The sequence below is a fragment of the Sodiomyces alkalinus genome, assembly GCF_003711515.1.
Source record: "Sodiomyces alkalinus F11 unplaced genomic scaffold SODALscaffold_4, whole genome shotgun sequence".
Classification (NCBI taxonomy): Eukaryota; Fungi; Ascomycota; class Sordariomycetes; order Glomerellales; family Plectosphaerellaceae; genus Sodiomyces; species Sodiomyces alkalinus.
In genome coordinates this window covers 2,661,946-2,674,084 of record NW_021167082.1, presented here as the reverse complement: position 1 = coordinate 2,674,084, position 12,139 = coordinate 2,661,946, and positions in this window count along the sequence as shown.

Sequence of the window (12,139 nt, the reverse complement as noted above, 5' to 3'; positions counted from 1 at the left end):
TTATTATTATTATTATTATTATTATTATTATTATTATTATTATTATTATTATTATTATTATTATTATTATTATTATTATTATTATTATTATTATTATAATCTATCTTACTCTGCTATTCTATCTAATCTATAGGAGCCTGGCTAGGCTATACGGTTCTTCTCGGGTAGCTATAAAAGGAGAAAATCCGGGGGAAAGCCTCTATACTCTTCTTGAGATGGAGTAATACCGCTACGGGACCGATATAGCGCTGGTTTATCATTATTATATATCTAGGTTATACCTTTAGGCTAGTAGCTAATAAGAAGGACAGTACGCTAGGGGTTAGGTTAGCCTAGGCTAATCGCTAGTAAGAGAGTAGGAGGCTAAGGGGGTATCGTAGTATTACTATAATATAGCGGCTATAGTATCCTAAACTTAGCCTTATTATATCCTCGGGGATTATTCCTATTATCCCTTCTATTTAATAAAAAGAATAAACGAGGTAGGCTTTTCCTTCCTCCTTCAGGGTTAGGTGTATATTAATCCGACGGTAGGTAGGGTATAGCAGGGCTCCGTCTATAACCATAAATAGTAGATAGTTAATAGCCTTTAAGGTCCTCCTTCTTTTTGCTTTTTTCTTCTTTTCCCTTATAACGCTATAGGGCTTTTTATAGGTTATCCGCCCGCCGTGTTTCCGCTTATAGTCCTGTAGGCTTACCGTCTCTGTACTCTAGCTAACTAATAGCGCTCTCTAGAATTTTCTTTCCCTTCTAGTCTATAGATTCCTCGGTATATAGTTTAGTAGTAGCGTTACGGAGGCGTGGGGCTAATAGGGTATTTAGATACCGACTAGTATAAGTAGTAGTAATAGAAATAGAAATAATGATAATATAATATAAGTACTATAGTATTGTAGTAGTGCCTTAATAGTAAAATGCTGCCTTAGTTATAGATAGCATTATAGAAACTATTCTCTAATGGGGGTAAATCCTTGAATAAAAGTAATAGCCGCTATAACTCAGCAACTATCCGAGTTACACATATATAGAGCAAGGTAGTATTAAAGCGGTATAAAAGCTGCTAGTAGGAGATAGTTACTTATATTATACCAAAAGGCTAGGTAGATACCTAGATAAAGTTAAGGCTACCACTAATATTATAGGTATAAGTGCTACTTACTTTTAGTGTGTAAATAGCGGTTATTATTATAAGAATATAAGTTGTCCCTATATCGCGGCGTTACTATTAGTATACTATTAAGTTTAGTTCTAACTAGGTAATAACCCTCTTGGCTAAAGCTAAGCGATAAAGAGGCTAACGCCTATCTCCTCCTTATATCTATACCCCCTAACGTTCGTAAATATAAAGCCCTCGCCGTGGACCCTAACGCGGAGGAGGCCACGGCCACTACCGTCACGGCTACTCTGTTTTCCACTATCACGCTAAAGGGCGATAAGGCCACGGATACTATAAAAGCTATAGCTACCACGGCCGCAACTATAGCTACCGGTAAAAAGAAGACGGCCGCCCGCCGTAAGGCCACGGCTACGGCCGTAACGAAAGAGCCCCTAACCAGGACGCCCACGTCTATTAACGACCTCTCTAAAAAGGTGCGTATATATTACCTATAAGACCGCCGTATATACCGCGAGGAAAAGGCAGATTACGACGCGTAGTAGAAGGAATTTAACGAGGTACGTTCCTATATTAAAGGAACTATCTATACCACGTTATATAACCTCCTCGCCGAGCTATAGGACGATACCGTAAATAACCCACGGGCCTAGATTACCCTTCTATACGCGCACGCAGGACCGATACCTATAGACCTCTATAAGGAAGCCCTAGTCCTATACCGATAATATACCACGCCTATAAAGGCTATACCTAAGGATATAGACGTCTAGGTAGTAAGCTAGAAAATAGCGATAATATACTATAAATATATAGGCGTCGTGGAGCTATTAAGCGCGGACTATTAGGCGGAAGACGCGTTAAAAGCTATTAGACCTATCGCCTAGGAATAGAGTAATAACTACCTAGTAAATAACTACGATAAGATTACGGAAAATAAGCTAATAATTAATAACTTCGTAAAGGCCCTACATGCGGTTCTTAGTAATATAAAGAGCCTATAATCTACCACTATAAAGCCTAGAGTCGGGAGAGGCATCTTTAATACTCTTAGGAACCTCCCCAATACTAAGGATACTACTACTACTAGTAACGATAATAATAAGAAGCGCCCTCGTAGTAATACGTCTGTAAAGGCTATCTCTCCCGTAATAAGGAGGCCTTATAAGATATACGAAAATACCTATACCACCGCCGCCTATTAGTACGTAAGACCGGATATACGCTCTTATACCTAGCGTGGCAATAAAGATATTATAAAGATTACGGAAAAGAAGATACGTAATTATAGTTTCAAAAGCCGCGTAGACACCGCGATACAGAAAAGGCGGGAAGCCTTAGGGGCTATCACCGCTAATAAGATAGAGGAAGTCTAGGAAGATTAACTCTATAATACTACGCCTACTATAGTTTATAAAGACCTGTCCGTTACCGCGACGGGGAGACTAAGAGCCCCCCCAACCTAGCGGATAACGCGTTATCGTACGATAACACTATTAAGATTATAATAAGAATAGGGGATATCCGTTTCTATTAACTATGCTAAAACGCTATTATACTACGCGATCCTAGACTCAGGATCGTTAATCCATATCTTTAATAATTAAGGCCGTTTTACGGCTATTAGACCACCCACGGTTAATTTATTAACGCTTTAGGTGGGTACCTATAAGGCTCCTATCCTCGGATACAGAGATATTAAGCTACGTATATAATCCCTATCAGGCATAAAGAGGCTACTACGCCTCCGTGATATCGTATACTATAAGGAATTTACTACTAATATCGTCTCGGAATACTACCTACGCCTATAAGGTTACCGCTAGGATACCGTAAATAATACTATCGTTAGCTCCGCCGATAACCGGCCTATCTATAAGCTACTAAATATCTATAGCTAGTATATAATCGAGCGCGCGGAAGCTATAGCCACCACCGCGTTCGCGGTCTCGGTAAGGCACCTCCGCGATAACCCGTATAGAAGATCACGATAACCGCGGTAAACGTAGAAGACTATAGTATAACGGTAGCATGAACGCCTCGGCCACTACGGCACCGATACTCTCGTAAAGATCGTCGACGCTACTTAGGGGGTAAAGATAAAGGGACCTCGTATAATAGACTATAACGCATATAGGTAATTATAAGTGCCTACGTAGATCCGGCAGATACTATCCCTTTACCCTTTAAAGGCCGGAGAGGCCCTAGCTATTACTTTTCACGATCTACAATAGGCGGAGTAATTAGCGGGCGGACTATATAAGTCTATTATATTCGTTATAGACGTGTATATAGGTTATACATGGGATTACTACCTATAGAAGAGAGACTAAGGCTCTATTCTATACGCTCTAAAAAACGTTTTTACCCTACTTAAGACCTAATTCGATATTAGGCTACGCGTTCTACGGGCCGATTCTAAGATATTTTAATACCCAGAAATCGTTACTTTCCTCGCTACTAAGGGGGTAGAAGGTTAGCCGTCGGCACTATATTTATAGGATTAGAATAGCGTTACAGAACGGATTAAAGGTATCGTTAAAAGGAGGGCAAGGGCTATAAGGATTAGGGCTAATCTGCCTATATCTATCTAGCCTAAGATCTTTAAGACTGCTACATATCTATATAACAGGACGCCACGATAAATTAATAACTAGCGAACGCTATACGAAGGCCTACGCGGCCGTCAACCTAACCTTACATACCTATAAGCTTATAGCTATAAAGCCTTTATAAAAACGCGCGAAGCCTAAGCTAAAAGGAACCGCCTATAAAGGCTAGAACCGAAGGTATAGATCGGTTATCACGTCGGATACTAATCCTCGAATAGCTTCCGTGTTTAGCTACTATACCTAACAGATATTATCACCATGAGAGACGTAGTCTTTAATAAAGATAAGATATTTAACGGCAGCATCAAAACGCTATAAGCTATCCTTCCGCTAAGGAAATCGGGGAACGCCTATAATCTATCCATATTACCTAATCTAATAAGACCGTGAATAGGCTACTATTAAAGGGTATAGCCGTAGACGTATTAGATCTTAAGTCGGAAGACTCTAACGCTACCGCTATTACTACGGGTAAAAGCGACGCTACCGCTATTACTATAGATAAAGGCGAGGCTATCGCTATTACTACGAGAGAGGCTACTACTATTACTATAGACTATACCGCTATTACTACGGGTACCGCTATTAATATGCCCCGGCGCACTATAGATACTAGATAAGGTATAGGAACCGTGTTCCACGGCGGTCCACTATCAGAACCGTGTTCCACGGCAGTCTACTATTAGAACCGCGTTCCACGGCGGTTTACCGTTAGAGCTAGGGCCTACGGTTACCGAGCCGAAATATTCCCGGGGTTCCCCCGTAGATATATTAGTTCGGGGCTTCGCCCCTTAGTTTAGAGAAGATATCTTATTATTCCATATTTTCTATACTTAAAGGTCACCCCTCGAGAAAAGCCTGGCTTATAGGTACTATAGTACTAGCTAGCCAGGGATTTACCGGTCAGGCATATTAAATAGTAGTAACTAAGCTTTTAGGTAAGGTTCGCCTACCGTCGCCCGGCGCGGACTATATATGCTAAGCCTAAATAGGCACGCGGTTTACAAGCGAATACTAGCGTGCCCGGCGTAGCCGCCCTTAACGGCGCGGACTTCGTATGCTAAGACTAAATAGACACGAGGCGCGCTAGGCGAAAACGCCTCCCCTTTACTGGGTTTAGGCGTAGAGCAGTAAAGGGAACCACCGTCCCCTAGTCGTATACCGTGGATGGTTACCTGCCTTTATAACGACTACAAGCCGTAGAACCCGAGCTCCGATACCGCGATAACCTTCCCTAATAATCGCTAGCGATAATAGTCTTAATAATCGCTAAAGGGCGTAAGATAGCACCTATACTATCCTGTATACTAGCGTCCTCCGTGGAACCAAAGTCCCGATAGAAACACGGAGTACTAACCTAATCGTCTCCCCTTTACTAGGTCTAGGCGTGGAGTATACTAAGGATTCCGTGGTCGCTAGGTAAGTACAGGAATAACGCCTATACTACCGGCACTAGCACCCACTATAGATCCCTAGCTCTAGTATAATACTAATCTTCCTAACGATCGCTAATCGGCGCAGGCGACTATACTAACCTGCACCGACGCTAACTATTCTAGATCGCTAAAGGGCGCAGGATAGCGACTATTATCCTGTATACTAGCGTCCTTCGTAGAACCCGAGCCCCGGTAAAGAACCACGGGGCGTACTAATTCCCCCCCCCCTTTTTTACCGTGGCACTAAGCCACTCGATAATTTCCCCTTTTCCCGCGGAGCACGAGGGGAGCCAGCCTCCCCTTACCGTAATCTTCCCTTTACCCGTACTTCGCGGTTTTCCTCCTAGCGCGGCTCGCCTTTATCCGACCGGCTGAACGTACTAAGAATATCCGAGGCTAGCGGCGTAGTAACCCTAAAAGGAAAAACGTGGAATTAGTATCCGTGCGAGAGGCTATATATCCTAAGGCTTAGGGGTATATCCTAGCCTCTACCGTAAAAGAAGTGGCTTAATCGCGAGCTATAGACTCTATTGTCGAACTACCCGAGGCCCCTCGGCTAGTTCCCCTTAGTAAAGGGAGGGCTTCCCCCTATTCTACTAGCCTTTATCGGATTTACCCGAGGTCCCCCGGCTTATCCTCCCTATTACACGGAGGGCCCGCCTTAGACTACTCGCTTTAACCGTTACCGATAAGGACGCTAAGGGCCACCCCTCTATTTACGGGCTATAGTACGTATACCGCTATATCCGATATTCCCGACTAGAACTCTAAATATCTCTCGGACTTCCGGATGATACTATGGATAGCCGTGGTACCGCGCTCGGATTCTCTATAATATAACGTCCTCGGACGGCTAGACAGCTTATCGAGCGAAAGAACCGGCGAAGTAATAGAATATCGTGGTTTACTATCTCCCCCTAACGTATCTCCGTTATTTTATAACGTATACTCCTTTCCTTTCCCTTCTTTCCTTTCCTTTATCCCCTTTCCGTTCTTCTCTTTCCCTCCTTCCCTTTCCCTTTTTTCCTGTCTATCGCGAATACTATCGCTGCTAAAGGACGCCCGCGGGACGTAGGGCTTATATTACCCGGGGCAGATACTTAGGGATATTAGTTCGTGGACTATCTATAGTTCCACGGTAGTCTATTATTAGAACGTTAGTTCGTGGACCTATAATTCTATAGTAGTCTACTATTAGAACCGTTAGATTCGTGGACTATCTACGGGATATAGACAGGCACTATACCGTCGCGAAATTATAGGGGAGCCGTATAAAGTCGTGGATAACCGCGGATAGAGTACTTAGTCCGGTAAAAGAGTAGTTAGATTCATAAATAGTATTAGATATACGTTAAAGAAGACAGAGGCGCTAAAGGCCGCTATTCTAGGCGATACCTAGATAACCCCGAATAGTGGTGGATACTATAGTAGTGAATATCTAAAGAATACTATCGTAACCCGTAAAGCGGTTAAGAGATATAAAACGAGCCGCGTTACCCGGAGTATAGAGGAGGAAGGGCTAGAAACACTATACTTATAACCGAAACTATCTAATCTCTCCGCTGTAATTACCACGGCACTCCACGTAAACGTAAAAACAATAACTAAACGCGCTTATAAGATTTCTATAACCGCCGCGCCACTATAACCTCCCTGAGTTTTATATTATATCGCTTTTCCTATAATTCACTATACCTTCTCTCGTAATATAATCCCTACTCTATAATTAGTTTTAGTAATAAGCCACCGTATCTCCATAACGCCATATCGTCCCCGCTAAACACGATGTGGTTCGCCGCGCTAAAACTAGCCGGTAACTAGAAATCTAAGGATAATATTTACCAGGAGCGGTTTAAGAATATATTCCGCGGTTAGCACCGTAGTATAAACCTCGTCGTTAACGGGTACTTCTAAGCCCTATAACTATATAGGAGCGAGGAGAAGCTTATTAATCCACTCCCCACTATTAGTAGTAAGTTTAACTAGTAGCGTTAGGATAACCCTGCTTAAATCGAGTAAATACGTATTAAGGTTATCTAACTAGGTTACGATAACCCGCGGACCCGCGGGCTAAAACGCACGATTTACGTGCCACCGTCTTACCCCTATATCGCCCGGCTAATTATTAAGAAGATAGCGCGTGTATTAGCGCGCCGTTACCCCTAGCCGCGCTAGCTACTCGCGGCTAACCCCGAGGTCGCCGGATAAAGCCGACCCGAATAGACGTTTAACGAGTCTGTTATTCTCCCTACTCCCCACCGAAACGCCGCTAGGTAGTTTACTAACCCCGCCCCGTAAACGCCCGTCTAACGCCGGCGCTGCTCGGCTTATATCACCACTAACGGCTCGCTAATACCCCTTAGCACGCGCACGCGTGTAATATTCGTATCCGCCGATAAAGCCGCCAAGAACCGCGGTACCGCTAATAACTCTAATACCCCGTAGGCAGCCCCCTAGATCCCGAATACTATCGATCTTATTACCGGGGATATCCCAGATTTACCCGGCTATATAGATACTATATTCGCCGCCGAGCTCTTAAACGAGTTAGAAAGGTATACGGGGGAATACCGTACTATTCTTAGTAATATCGCGGCCTTTAATAGGGGGAATATTAATAGACCGGAGTTCCTCTATATTATAGCCGCCGTAGCCTATAACGCCGATTATCGCACCGGCGATATCTATCTATTCCTTATACGGAAATATTATAATACCCGGTCTAAGCCCTCGCCCGCGTAGTAGTTTATTAAGACTATCGCTGCCGCTGGTAGTACTAGGCCCGCCCGCGCTAAGCGCCGGGCGGAGGATAACGGCGGTGCCCCTACGCCTAAGCGCGTTATAACCACGTCCGGAGAGATTAAGGTATAGTAAGACCTCGCCCGTAATATCGCTCCTCGCGTGCTTATTAACACCGCGCGACTATAATAGTAGGACCCTAGCTTAGATAACGGATAAAAGATTACGCTCCTTAGATAGCGGGGATACGCTGTTAGTACACTAGCGGTCACGGCCGGTTTTACTAAAAACTAAATTAAGAACTATATCTCTAAAGATCCTACCTAAAGCGCGGCTAATTAGTAGCTACTCGTTAAACTATAGCGTCTTAGGGCTTTTATCTAACTAGCGCCGATAAATAGTAATAGTATTAACCTCTCCGCTATCCGATACAAGAAACTCGCGGACCGTTTAGTTAATAACCGGGATTTAGCGGAGAATATTATAAAGTATTATACTATTCTTTACCGTCACTTCGAGTAGTATAAGGAGCGCGGCCTCCTCGCCGTATACGATATCTCCGTTACCGAACTAATAGAGTAACGCGATACCCTCTCCTTAAAGGACGCTACTGCTATCTATAGCGTCGATATACTAGGCCTTAGCCTACCGTATATACCGCCGGTAGACCTCGATAATAATTCGGATACTATAGATATAATAGAATAAGCGCTGAATATAGGGGATTCGCGCTAAATACGCCGGGGTTATTACGGTATAGATTATTTTCTTTTATTTTTCTTTCTTCGGTTTTCCCTATTAGAGTCCCGTATATTTTTCTTTTCTTATACTCTTAGCCCGTCCGGAACTATAGGAGGTGGTCGATAGCCTTATCGCTATCCTACCACTATAGAAAACGGCGGCAGCTTTTGATTTTTTTTCTCTTACTCCGGTCGCTTATATATAGCGTTACTATAGGGTATTAATAGCGGTCGCCACTAAGGCGCCGCGCCTCGCTAGCGCGAAGTAATTTTCTTTTATTCTCCTCTAACTCCGTTATCGGGCTATCTGCTATAAGTCCGCGTCCTAAGCAGGACGCACTATATTCTACGGCTATATAGCGAGGAAGCCCGCGGGATATAGGGCTTTATAGCCCGGGGTATAAAATACGCCCCGGCGTACTATAGATACTAGATAATGTATAGGAACCGTGTTCTACGGCGGTCCACTATTAGAACCGCGTTCCACGGCGGTCCACCGTTAGAACCGTGTTCCATGGCGGTTTACCGTTAAAGCCAGGGCCCACGGTTACCGAGCCGAAGTATTCCCGGGGTTCCCCCGTAGATATATTAGTTCGGGGCTTTGCCCCTTAGTTTAGAGAAGATATCTTTATTATACCGTATTTTCCATACCTAAAGGTTACCCCTCGAGAAAAGCCTGGCTTATAGGTCCTATAGTACTAGCTGGCCAGGGATTTACCGGTCAGGCATATCAGCTATTACTACGGGTACCGCTATTACTACGGATACTACTATTACTATAGGAGAAGACTATACTACCGCTATTACTACGGGTAAAGGCGATACTACCGCTATTACTACGGATAAAGGCGAGGCCGTCGCTATTACTATAAGAGAGGCTACTACTATTACTATAAATAAGGTTCTAAATCTATAGCCTAGTTATTAGGCTATAGATTTAAAACCTCGTAACTCTAACGCTACCGCTATTACTACGGGAGAGGCCACCGCTATTACTACGGACACTTCACGGTTTACCACTATAAGGTTTAAACCGTTTCCTACGCCTCTAATATCCCCGGAAGATCCCGCACACGCGTTCCTTATAGCGTTAGCGGTGGTTAGGGGAATTAAGGTGGAAAAACACGATAACCACTAACGGATAGCCGCGGGTACCCTTAGGGGGTGCCTATCGGCCGCACGCCCGTCGGCCGCGCGCCTATCTATCACGAGAACCATCGTAAGTCTATACACGACTAAGAAGGTCTAGAACGATAACGCCTAAAAGGCGTTCTTTAACGCTAGTAGGACTTATAACCCTATACGCGCGAGAAAGTAAGCTATTAACGACGGCGATATCGGTATTATAGATCCCCCTTATATCTCCTAGCCACTATTATATATAACCCGCGAGGATCTCCCGCCTCTACTAAACTACTACCGCGATATACGCCTCTACCCGTTACGGGAGCGGTGGTTATAGGCCGAGGGGGAATACCTTAAGGCGTACTAATAGATAGGCTACTAGTAAGAGGTAAGTAGTAATTAGGCTAATAAGTAATAAGTCCTCGTCTGTAGATAAGTATACACCTATAAATTTAATAAGGAGGGCACCCTCCTTAAGTATAAGGCACGCCTCGTAGTCCGAGGGGATTAATAAAAACGGTTAGAGACTAAAGATGACTACGCCGTAACGCTAGCCTTATAGTCCTTCCGTATATTAATAGCGATCGCCGCCCGATTTAATCTGGAGATAAGGTAGTTCGATACTATTAACGCGTTCGTTAATGCTAGCCTTAAAGAAAAGGTGTTTATAAAGATACCGTAAGGCTACGAAGTACTAGGTAAGGTCCTGCTATTACAGAAAGCCCTCTTTGGTTTAAGGGTATTACTATTACTGTAGTAAGAGGAATTTAGCGGCACGCTATAAAGGATAGGCTTTATAGCCGTCCCTAATAAACCCTATATTATAATTCGCGACGGTTTAATTCTATTCGGCTACGTTAACGATATCGGACTTATATACTCTAGAGACTATAAGACGGACGCCGACGACCTCGAGGCTACCTCTAAGCGAAGCTATAGGTTATTAGGAGGCGAAGAAATCTATTAGTTCCTAGGAATTAAGGTTCTAAGGGATAGAGCCACCCGTAGGTTATAGCTATTATAATCCTCCTACGTGGAGAAGATCACGGTTAAATACTACGTAGATATATGTTATGACGGCTTCCGGTCCTGTATAGTATAGCGGACGATAGGGGACTGGCGTCGAGGTTTTAGTTTAAAATAAGAAGAGGATGTTAACTAAAGAGCAGTAACTATCGTTCGTAGTGGTCTAGTCGTAGTTGCGTCGTAAAGACTAGGCGTCTTCTTTATAAGGCAGGTTTAAGCATAGAATAGTAGTCTAGGTGAAGACTTAGATTGATCGATGTCTTGTTCTCTAGTAGAAGTAAGACCTAAGATACTCTGGTATATATATACGTTCCTACTCCCTGGATCGATATTCTTCTGTTATAATCCTCCTAGGATCGTAGGTTATTCTGGATAATCTATCCGGATTATAGGGATTATCTATTAAGTCCTTCGATCTAGTGGTCACGTGTCTTCGCATATGACCCTCTAAATCCGCTTATCCTTCCTTTACTATATTCGTACCTAAGGCTTAAGGTTCCGTAGTAGGCCTGTCCTCGGGCCTTGTTTTATTGGCCGTAATATTACCTTCCCTCCTCTAGGTTACTATCCTAGCATCTATAAGTACGTGCCCCCCGCTCCTTAGTCTATTTCTTACTTCCCTCCTTACTAACCGTCCTTCCACTATATTAGGTCGCGTTAATAAATCTTCCTCGCGTCACCCTAAAACCGAGAGGCGTGACGTTCTTTTATAACTCCTTCTCCAGAACCCTTCCGCTATGGATTATCCTTATTCCTTCTATTCCGAAAAGAAGTTATTATACGTGACCTTATCTGACTCCTCCCGCTATCTTAGCTACGTTAAAAATAATTAGTCCCGTTACGACGCTAAGGGGCTAACCCCTTTATAACTACGTAAGATTGGGGATAACTACTCGAAGGTAAAGGCGGAACTCGAAGCCGCCGAAGACGAGCTTACGTAATCGATAGCTAAGGTTTAACGTTTAAGGAAATAGAAGAAACTATGGTTCGAGAAGATAATAAGGGTAGTCTCCTAAGGTATCGATAGTATAGAGGAACTAGAGCACGTGGAGAGGGAAGAGGCCGACCGGGAGCGCGAGCGGCCTTTTAGTGGTTATCCTTATTCTCCGTCCTCCGAGCACCTTCCTAATAGTTTTATGGATAACTAGGATACTATATACTCGGATATAGTCTTATCTCTTTTAGTGCTGGCGGAGTTTAGTGTGGTGCAGGGTACCGGTAATTCTTCGTAGACCGCGGTATCCGGTTCTGGGTCCTGATAGTGTTTTATCGTTATTGCTTTAGGAGTTACTTATAATAGATCAGATTTTCTTTAAGTTCCTATATATTATCGCCGTGGTCGTAGTT